Raw genomic sequence first — 12,100 nt, forward strand, 5'->3', positions numbered from 1 at the left:
ATGTCATTATTTTATATGTGTAAGTTAATGTTGTTTTTGACAACGGATAATTCAGCAAACCTATATAAAATATTTAAATCTGTGCATAAAAGTAAGATATGTTTTCTTATTTGTAGGTTTTCTTATCAATTAGTATATATACGTATAAAGAGTAACAAGAGACATCACATCTGGTGAGTGGGGGCCAGGGGTAAAATCTCGTATTTTACCACTTGTTTAATCAGATCATATTTACATAATAAAAAATATTTATTTTATCACAGGTAGATTTTCCCTTGAGATCTATAAGATGATAGACCTTCACCTTAAAATATTCAGTGTTTGTTTTAATAAACCTAATTTAGTACACATATGGAGACGTTCCATTACTCTATATAATTATAATTCGTGACTTCAGCGGAAACCTAACTAATGTTTTAAATGTGGAAGTGAGACGCCACACTATATCTACTGACAGATGGACATAGACCCAGGTATACCTTTCATCTCAGGAAAAAGTAAATTTGTGGGCAAGGGAGACAAAGACGCGGGCATTAGCAACAAATAGTGTTCGACTGATTCGCAAAATGACAAATTCTCAAATCGACTGAGTCGCAAAATGGCAAATTATAAAATCCACTGATTCGCGATATGGCAAAAAGGCTAATCAGCGTGGGTTGATAAAAGTTTAAGTAGCCATTTTGCGAATTGACCCTTTTGAGACGATGATGCCAATTTGTGAATTAGGCATAATGCGAGTAATAACACAACTTACGCAGCTACTGCACGGCTGTATGAGCTCTGTTCTGAAATTTAGGTTCCATTTTGTTACTTTTGTGCTGTATGTTTTATGTTGACTAGGATAATGCATGGCTTACAAAACATACCTACATGTATACTATGTATATTAATATTTACAGAGTTTTAGGTTTTAGGGTATTTTATGCACAGAATTATAAATTATGTTCCAATGTTAGGCCTCCAGCAGTGAAAATGACAGCAGAAAGATAGCATTATTTTCTAAAACTGATACGAAACCATCTTGGTAAATAAAGAATACTACGTTTTAAAAAAACTCAAGAAGACTATAGCTTTTTTCGCTGGTCATTATCACTACAAGTAAAAAATTATCCTGGGTGTATTTGAAAACTAACTCCAAACTGCATGAAATCTCCGCAGCTTTGCATCTCCGTCTTGCGTGTTCCGTGTCGCTGTGCGAGCATGTCCGAGTTTGTAACGATTCGAACTGATGTTTCAGACCAGGCGAGGGAGAGTCCGAGCGCTGACACGGTGTGGCGTGGTCGGCTGCCCGCGCGCTCACCGCCGCCCTGTCACGTGTGACGCGCGTGCACCGCCACCCAACTCCACACCCCCGCCCCACCCCACACACGACATTCCCTCGACCTAATCACACCGCTCACAACACTGTGGGCTTTATTTGAGCTTGCTATAAATAAATACGTCTTTTAAAAATAAGCTTATATAATATGTTACGGATCCATTGTAAATGAACTGCTTCTACCAGCTTCAAACACATTTCGATTTCAATACATGACACCTACATTTTAAGGTGATTTTTCGAGACAAATAATTCAAATTAGGCCTACAGTAGTGGGTGTTCGTTCGTGTGGAACACGAACAATTTTATATAACGCTTACCATTAGTATAATAAGCAGTGTGGCGCTAATACGCCCAAGAAGAAATCAGCGGAGCGCACGGACGCGCCTCGCCCCCCGGACCAAGACACGGCTCGCGGTTGGCAACCCGCTGCGCGCCCCCTGGCCTACTGCAGCCAGCACATCAGGTTGCCAACTACACTGAAAACCACAAAACTGTAACGACGTCAGCCAAGACGCTGACGCTTTTCTGACTGGATGTATAAAGGTCGGGTTACCGACCGGCATTTTATACATAGTATGTTAACACATCCGATATATAAAAATGTAAAACTATAATTAAAAATATTTAGTGCAACAGCCTCGGATTCTCGAATCGACTTATTAATATATAATGATATATCTAGTCATCGTGTCGTGTAGAGCGTGCGCTTGATCGGCAGTCTCGCCTCTGACTGCGGTCCATGTGTCACAGTACTGCGAAAACTTCATGTCATACACTTGTACATAACAACAAACAATATAAATCATATATAAAAACGATATATATTACTCAGAGTTTCGTAATAACAGATCCATATCTTGGAGGGTGGTCACTTACTATAAAGCCAAGAATACTCAAAGTCAAGCAATGGAGAAGGCTAGATTGTTATATCTCAACGTAATCGCATCAAAATGAAGAGATTTGTAGAAGAATGGAAGTCACCGCCACAACCCGATAGGTTAGCTCGCTGAAGTGACTGGGCGAGGCGTACGATTGCAGAATCGGGACCGTGAACGTATGTAATGAGTAATTTAATAACAGAACTCATGGCCAGGGACAACAAATATCCATCTGGTCCCCTACTATGGGCCTCATAAGAATGCTCAAAGTTGCTCTCAGTAGGTAATGGAAATAGCTTGCTAAAGTGACGACGGGCGGGGCACATAACAGAACTAATGGCCACTATGACCAGGGACAGAGAGATTCCATCTGGTCCCCTACTATGGACCTCATAAGAATGCTCAGAGTTGCTCTCAGTAGACTGAAAATAGCTTGCTGAAGTGACGATGGGCGGGGCACATAACAGAACTAATGGCCACTATGACCAGGGACAGAGAGTTTCCATCTGGTCCCCTACTATGGACCTCATAAGAATGCTCAGAGTTGCTCTCAGTAGACTGAAAATAGCTTGCTGAAGTGACGACGGGCGGGGCACATAACAGAACTAATGGCCACTATGACCAGGGACAGAGAGTTTCCATCTGGTCCCCTACTATGGACCTCATAAGAATGCTCAGAGTTGCTCTCAGTAGACTGAAAATAGCTTGCTGAAGTGACGATGGGCGGGGCACATAACAGAACTAATGGCCACTATGACCAGGGACAGAGAGTTTCCATCTGGTCCCCTACTATGGACCTCATAAGAATGCTCAGAGTTGCTCTCAGTAGACTGAAAATAGCTTGCTGAAGTGACGATGGGCGGAGCACATAACAGAACTAATGGCCACTATGACCAGGGACAGAGAGTTTCCATCTGGTCCCCTACTATGGACCTCATAAGAATGCTCAAAGTTGCTCTCAGTAGGTAATGGAAATAGCTTGCTGAAGTGACGATGGGCGGGGCACATAACAGAACCGATGGTCTGGAACAGGAAGGTTTCACTTGGTCCCTTACGATCTTATAAGAATGCTCAGTGTTACCCAGCGGACCAGCGGACCAGCGGAAGAAGGCTAATATTTGTGTGAACGCAACAAAGTTGAGGTTACCTAACTTGAAAGTGGGCGAGCACGTATAATAGCGTTGTAGCAGGAAGATTCTTAAATGGTGACCACATTGGTATGTGGTCAAAGAGAGATTAACAAAAAGAAAAAATACCCACATACCAACCAAGAGTTAGAAAAAGAATGTTGTTTAGTACAGATCTTTATAATGCTAATAGATGGTACAGTTTATAAATTTGTAAATAACAGTAAAGAACAAGATCAATCCAGTACGACACATTTTAAGAGGCTGACTGCCGAACAGTGACCACGTTATAGTGTATACTCGGTGTTCATTATACATATATATTACAGATATAATGTTGTAAGAAGAAAAGAGGAATTTTGAAGTACTCAGGACTTAATCGTGTAGCTATTAATATTACATATCTTATATAGTTTGAAATAGAGCAGACTGACGCATAAAAATGGAACGGATGTGTATATTGCACAGAACAGATTAAAATGACAAAATATTTTTGATCCGGTACAAATAAACGGACAGATTTATACTGTCGATGGTGTGCTAGCAACGTATATAACCTGTCGCTTCTGTATTAAGGCCGGTACCGGCGATGCACTGGTGCCCATTGGCTAGAGAAATACGTGATCCGATATGCCTTGAAACAGGGCTCGATGTTGCTCTGTAGCCAATGTATTAAGCCATTAAGACACTCAAGACGGGTTAATAACATAAGCAAGGAATTGGATGATGTTGCAAGCCTTCTGTTTGCAGAAGGCTACGGTCAGTCTGCCAATGAGAGTTTTGAATGTTTGAATATGTTAGATATAGTGACAAAAGAAAATTATATGTTCTCATATCATTACACATCTCATAACGTTTAATTCGTATTAAAATCGTCTAGAAAAGACATGATATTTACGTCGTATGTGTAGATTAGTATAGATTTAGAGACTAGTGGTAAGTGCGCCCTTTTATTGGGCGTAGAATTTGTTTGTCGCCGAATGCTCAGATCAGTAGGATATGCTGGGGTCGAGGGATAGATTTGTACATATTGGAACAGATTGCGATCAATGTATCTCTCGCCTACATTGATCACTGGAAAAGTTCAGAATGCGCCCCAGCATTATTATCAAATCATTCCTTCTAAGTCTTAAGGCCTCTTGTACTTACTCGTTCGTCAAGATAAAGAATTAAGGCTTTTCTTTCTTCAAAAGAACCAATCGTGAAGTGATATTGGCCGAGTGGTCAAGTGATGTCATAGTTGCAGGTTTAAATATTGTTACATTGGCTACCAATCTAAAGCTAGTTCATATTGACCACCAGTCGATTTCGACCAGAGCTACAGCTCTAAAAGGCAAACCACTCGGCAATATTGTCAAATGTTTTCAAGAATGTCGTTGTATGTATTTCATTCCACATAATGACCACAATCTTCAGTCACGATACGACTACAGGACTTCTGTCGCTGTATCTGCTGACGGTTACGAATTGCTACCGTGCCATAACTTGACCAGCCTTTGCAAGAAAACGTCGTGTACGCACTTGAGGCCTTATACTATAGTATAGTAAACATTGTCGTGTAGTAGCATATAGTTAAACGTCGTCGATTATATCACGTACTTTATGTTCCGTCTGCCACGCTAGCCGAGGCGTGCGTCGTTGCCTGGCTACCATCCAAGTGTTTAATTCCCGCAGAGCTTATCTCTGCTAAATTAGGAGGAAGAGTGAAATTGTGGCTGCCAGCTTCTCTTTCCACTCCAGCCTTTCGGTCGTACGACCCCTTCACCTCGATTTATACTCTCACTCAACATTAAATATATCTTTATAATCTTTCATATTCGACCAACTGGTGTTTTACATTGAAATACTGTGATTTAAACATTTAGAATTATCTTCAATTTTCCTCTTTACATTTTGTGGTCCGGTGTGTGGTTTACCACAAGCTGCATATATTAATCGATTCACCTATATAATTGGGATAGAAACTGCTAGAAAATGTCTGCAGTCATACGAAACACTGTCATCGCCGTCAGCAGCACTCTTAGTAGTCTGACATCATGAGATCCCTGAGCAGTCCCCCCACCGCAACCCCTTGTGATAGTAGGCTCGGTCCATCAGCAACAAGAGCACACGCTCCCGGGCGAACATGTCAATTAAAACAAATTCAACTCGTAACGCCGCTGGCCTAATTTGACGACGGCGACGTTGGTCTGCGCCCGATGTTCCCAGCATCTTGTTGTGTAGGTTAAGTTAACACCAGAAAACAGGGGTAGTGAAGTAATGTTTTCTTTGTGATTAAATCTAATCTAGTTAAGGTTGTGTTTCTGTCTGTTCGAGCCGCGGAGCTCTTCCATGGAAGGAAGCCGAGGTTGTTGACACAAATATTACTTACCTAAATGTATATTATCTGTGTATTAGAAATAAAAACAAGATTACATTATTCGGTTGTGTATAATAGCGTTCGTTAACTCAAAACGTGTCGTAGTCTCGCCCATGCCATTTAAATTTTTTTATGAAAATCATATTTTTATTAAGATGAGCTTGTCTAATGTAAATTTAAGCTGATAAAAATAAGTTATTTGGCGCCTAATATTTATTTAAATAAATTAATTCAGAAACATAAAAATAATGAAGGCATACCTTACATCTACGCTGATTTTAACAGTTTATTTCCAATCAATGTTATAATAATTCACTATGATTCGAGTGTCAGTGTATTGCACTCTAAGTTAACAATAATAGATGATCTAAGACAGGAGGTTTAATGAGAAAACTTCCAGTGTACGATGGACCATTGATAGCATATGTGTTTCATATATTATGTATCTAACTAAATTTTTCAACACACTTGCAAGCGCGCGTTTTGGAATAGATCAGTCGTGTAATTTAATAAGAGATAATAATTTTAGCATTTGCGTTATGAGAATTTATAAGTTATGGTTTTAATTACAAAATTTGTATTTAAAAAAATATTAATTTGTGAGTTATTCCTCTCTCATCCATTTAATAGAAAGATACCGTTTGCCTATTTTTATAGTGCCAATCGAGCAAGTGTCTTGAATAATATATATTATAAAACATTAGAATTAGAACATCGGGCGCTTCTTCGATAGTAATTGCTTAACGACCGCTATGTACTCTGTTCATTAAGTTTAAAGTGGGTTGTACTAGTCAAAGTTGACCTTAACCTGCACAGAAAACGCAACGTCCATTTTGTCTAAACGACGGCGGCGCGCGGGTTTGTCAACGTCAAAATTGAATAGTGCAACTCATCCTTAGTGTTGTATCCCGACGGCACCCGCGAACACGAACTAGGTCGACACGAAGATGAACTGATACTAGCAGTGTTGCCAACTAAGCAACTTTTCAACTAAATCTAGCTATTTTTTTGGTGACAGACTATTTCATGAAACTTATAGGGGTTAACATTTTTAACTACTTTTACTACCAACTTTTCAAATATCGCAACTATACATGTAATCTATCGATAAAAAGTATTCAAAATACTAACAGAAAACCTTCATTAATTGGAGAGGTACCCTTAGCAGTTCAAAGAATCGCCAATATTCCTATATCGGTAGGCTTTCGGTATGGTATACGTGGGCGGTTACTGAACCCCAACAATAGACATCATCCTCAGTCACGGGTCGTTTAAGTTTACATAGTAATGCCTTTACTTTCTCAAAAATATTAATATTAATACAACTATATCGTTTATTTATTTTTAATTAATTTTTGATTCAATTACATATTTTACATATATTTTTTTGTAACTACCTACATATTGTAACATTTAGCTACCTACTTCTAGCAACTTCTTGGGGTTAAAAAAAACAAGCAATCTAGCAACTTTTTGGAAAATGTTTAGCAACTTAGCAACAGATATCAGTTGGCAACACCGGACGCTAGTCTTCACAATGAACTGACTAACGAGACTACTTCTTTCAGTCGTGTCCACCTAGCAGAGTTGCTATTTTAGATTTAACGAACGCCCTACGAAGTTGTATATTATACGATATAACTATGATATACATTTATAGAAATAAGATTTACCCTATAATGCCAAAAAAATGTAAGAGACGTCACGTTCATAAGGCGTATTAAGGTGAATCCACACCACACATCAGGGCCAGGGATGTGACACGAATTTGTTTCCTCCGAAGTCTAACTAAATACATCGTCTTACATTTTATTATTTATTGATATTTATTACATTACAATTATTATTACAGGTTTACATAGTGCAAACTTTGAACCTACCTAAACTAACCACACATAACATTTAATTACCTTTTGAAAGCACAAGACTCGCTCATGCACCATTTTAATGACACAATCAATAATTTGAATATTTAGTATGTGCTTAAATGACCGCGTTGAAAAATCATCCACACAAAGACGTGCGAGATTTTTTATATATTTCCCTGCAGCTGCATTAGTTTTTTGTCTGTTTAATAATAATAGATTGTCATGTGGTATTGTGTGCTCGAATTGACATAACATAAATAAAATAGAAGAAAAAGATCGCAAATATAAAAATACTGACATGTTTATTACACAGATAGCCCACGTCGGGATTCGTATGCATGGTTTCGCCACGGTTTAGTTCCGGCCCTGATGTTTGGGGATAAACCATTATAATTTTCAGTATTATTAGTTACTACATCATGTGCTGTAAGATCGTGACTAGGGTGCAGTCGTCTATACCCATTATCTAAATCGAAGGGTTTTTAATGATAGTTAAGCCACATCGATTTCGCTGCAGAAATCATTAATTTAGTTAATTTATTATGAATTGTAGGTAGGCTAATGATAAGAAAAAAAAATTGTAAAGAGTCTGAAAAAAAGTCCGATATGTCAGACTGTATGTGATACAGTCTAATAAATTTACATTAATTGTAAATTTGTTTTAAGATTTATAGTTAGGGTGATATCTGCAACTTTTAGCATCGTGTGGTAAATCTAAATTTTGTTTAGATAAAGCTTATTTCTAGGATTGGATGTGTCGTAGCGATTGTGTGAATTCAGATGCTTGTGGGAGCGCTTCCAGTCCCGTCGCCGGCCGTCGCGATTTGCTGCTTTCCGTCGCGCGTCGCCATATATCTCAACATTTACAATTTGTTACATTGTCTTTGTTTACTTAAATTTTATCACATTTATCTTTCTAAGTTTTTTCATCACACTTAATTACTGATGCTTACTGAGGAGAACGAAAAAATCGAGCCTTGGCGAGCTTATTTATTAGGTAATGTCCGGCGCATTCATATTCGCAGCTAGCTTATTTTGCAGTTCTGAAACTAACTACTCCCTTCGGCCGATGTGTTGAACTATACGATGTTATATGGAAAATTTCATTGAGTTAAAACTGAAAGCACAAAGACAATGTAACAAGTACTATTGTACCTAATCGATATATCCTAGTATATATATTTTTTTTCAATTGCCCCTCTCCGTCCAGGTTGATCGTGTTCGTGTATAATTAAATATCATATTATATTAGCGTCGATTTAAATATTTTGAAAATTATTAAGTATTATATATTTTATATATTTCCGGCGGCATTTTACTAAAGTATGGTTCATAAAAATATTGAATTGTCATTAATTTTCTAAATTTCGAATAAATATAGAGTATAGTATATATATATTTAAAAGCCAAAGTGCTTCGTTATGTTCGGTCGTGGAAGATCACATAGACATAATCGATCAGGTTTTGCTAACAATTTGCTACGAGCTTAACAATTATTTGAACTTGATAATATTAACACTACTCGTACTCTAATTCCATCACCTAATGTAAGGAGCAAATTTTTTAGGTAAATAATCCTCTTACAAATACATAACATTAAGGATTTATAATAATAAGAGCTTTTTGACTAGTATACTTACAAAAAGATGAGATCTTATGAAATAATCAGAATTTTTCGCGATAATTTATTATATTTAATATCCATCCAGTATTATTAGATAAATAGGGTAATGGTAAATGCCATTTTCTAGACCCTTTAGCGTGTTAATATAACATAGGTTCACTAATTGGCCAACAGATAATTCTTAAGTACAATTATGCCTATCTTTTCTCTATTATGGGCCCACCACTCGTGAATTGTTGTATTGAAATATCTATGATGGAACTATTGATGGAAGTCCTAATTAATAACAATATCCGAGGCGCTATACTTCTTATTAAGAAGACGTGTGATCAAGAGCATATCTATATGCTAGTTTTTCGATTGATACGTAAATGAGTGGAAGCTAGACAATTATTACATTTAAATAAATCTAAAAACTTATTAAAATATTTCTTTGACCGGGACTAGAATCATGTGTTTTTGAAAAGATTTTGGAATAAGACAATGTAGCTACTAGAGCGATGATGAACATTCAGAGATAAAATTTGTTTTTACATTGAATGAAATTTGTTAATATCATGTAGAAAAAATATAATACAAAGACAATAAAATCGAAATTACGAATTACGTCGATGTTTAAGACTACGGCGCTAAATTGGCTTGTTTAGGCTTAAGAGGAATTCGCGAAATATGGTTCCATTATCGATCTCACAATAATTTACGAGTTAAAAAGGTTTCTGGATTCACGGAATCGGTAATACTGCGACATGTATACATTATGTACATTTAGTAAGATATTCCATTCTTAGTCCTGACATGAGACGAAATTATTAGTTTAATAACGGACAATTTAATTTTAATTAATAGACGTAGTTATATAATGTATAATCGCATCGTTGAGTGCTGGGCCCTCATAAAGGCGCTTGCGTGCGTCGATAAATGTATTAGGTAAATATTTGTTGTGATTGGCATGCGACGAACGTTATGATTTCGTTTTATTGTAGAAATTGTTATTGATAAGTGATGTTTTTAAAGGAAATTTGCAGTAGTGGTCAGCAAAACAGGCATTTACCAAACCGGCAAAGCCGAGGTTATTATTCAGTGTAAAAATAGCCAAAATTTCGAACATAAACAATGCACTTTTTCCTTATAATATTTAATAAACCAAAATATAATATTTGGAGCCACCGCAATTAGATGCCACTAAGCCCAGCACCAAAAACTTCGAAATACGATTTGCTAGATTATCATAAAGTTAATTTTGCTGGCCGCTACCACTAAGTGTTTTATGTCTATAGATTAAAATGTTTACAGCATTTTCTGTATCTATATAATTCACATGGCAGAAATGCTTATATTAATAAAATAATGACATATCTTTAAAAAAATTGCGATAAAGGTAATGCTAACGAAGGGCCTACGTACATATCTGTAATTCAATCTAGGTTTGGTACTGGTATGCAAAGACATCGACATCGGATTCGAATAAAAAAGAAAATATTAATGTGTAAAACATGTGTTCAAGAGATGAAATCTCAAAATGGAGGCGTGGGCTATTCGTTCAGCATTAGCAACGCGACACGAAATCAATTATATTTTTGAATGTTATTGCATATTAATTGTATTGATGTCGTTATGTGAGAGGGCCCGTTTGATCCCGCTGTCAGTGACACTGTAAATTGTTCAACACATTCGCAACATATAGTGTAAATAATTTCCAAAACACAGCCGCTTGCGATGAAATATTTTGATCTATTGTAATAAAGGGAAAGTCAAGAATATAATGATAAAATGGCATACAACCTGATATGGTTATTATTAAGTATTCACTTAGACGTGGATTGTTTTGTGTCGGCCATTCCGCGGCCGTCGCGCGCATTACTGTGTAGCATTTAAAATATTCGGCAACATTTGGCATAGATGGTTATTGGACGTTAGACCCCCTCCTTCTAGGTACTAGTTACGTTGGTGTCTAAAATATTGTCAGGATTTCAGCAGGCCTACCATCAACTTTTTAAGACTTCAACGGAACGATTCAAATGCAGCGCATTTCAATTTACCAACCTGAATTCTGAAATGTTCTGAAATGTATTAAAATTAAATAGAAGATACGATTTTGAGATTCTGGTCTGTTTAGGTCTTAAACTGAATATGTTTAAGAGATGATAGTAAGCCCCCTGGACATATAACTATAGTACTTACATGTGTTGCACATAGTTAGACCATCGCATTATAATCATATAACTTTAGCGAGGCGCGTTCTATGTTAGATAAGTATAGTACGTGGCTCATACAGAAAGATTGACAGATATTGTGAAATAATTTATCACACCAAAATTTATTACTTTGGCCTGTGATACAATACGATGTTTTGTAAGTACTATGATGAGACGCAAACCAAAAATAATACATTGGTGGCAACTAGCGAAAGGCTACCACCGCGTGATTTAAATCTGGTCAGTTTTTAAACGGAGCCACGTTCTGTTCTGCACATAACGTCATATTCATATACCTGGCAATATTTCGTTATTCCGTCAGTCAAATGTTTGTATGTATGTAACTTGTCTTATATATGTATGTTGTTATTAAAATGAGTTAATTTTAACGGACGTTCACACCAAGCACGTCTATACGTCCAAACCATTGGGATTATATAAAGACCACTTACAATTCCCATTACAATTTTCCCATGGTATGTCTGGAGCTTTTTCAATTTTTATACTTAAGTTAACAGCGCTGTGCTGTAAAATTGTTTCTTTTTTATTGAGTTGTAAATCGAAAAATTGTATAAATGATTCAATAAAGTAAAACTGATGTTTCAATTTGAACCTTAATTCTCAAGTAGTTATTAACATGCACTTATGGATTACCGTCTACCCGTCACCCGTCTATTAACTACATGTTAAAAGCCAATTTGTACCCCAATGCTTCTGAATCGATACAT

General features: G+C 36.8%; 1 protein-coding gene across 13 annotated transcripts in view; it reads left to right on the forward strand.

The window, feature by feature from the left end:
* Sh (Shaker) overlaps positions 1–11,978 on the forward strand; it is a 243,394-nt gene extending 231,416 nt beyond the window's left edge. For all 13 annotated transcript variants that reach the window (XM_053768571.1, XM_053768579.1, XM_053768570.2 and 10 more), the window contains one exon: positions 1,238–11,978. The gene's annotated coding sequence lies outside the window, so the exon portion shown is untranslated. The remainder of the gene's footprint in view (positions 1–1,237) is intronic.
* The last annotated feature ends 122 nt before the right edge of the window (positions 11,979–12,100 follow it).

Source organism: Plodia interpunctella, chromosome Z (genome assembly GCF_027563975.2).
Source record: "Plodia interpunctella isolate USDA-ARS_2022_Savannah chromosome Z, ilPloInte3.2, whole genome shotgun sequence".
Taxonomy (NCBI): Eukaryota; Metazoa; Arthropoda; class Insecta; order Lepidoptera; family Pyralidae; genus Plodia; species Plodia interpunctella.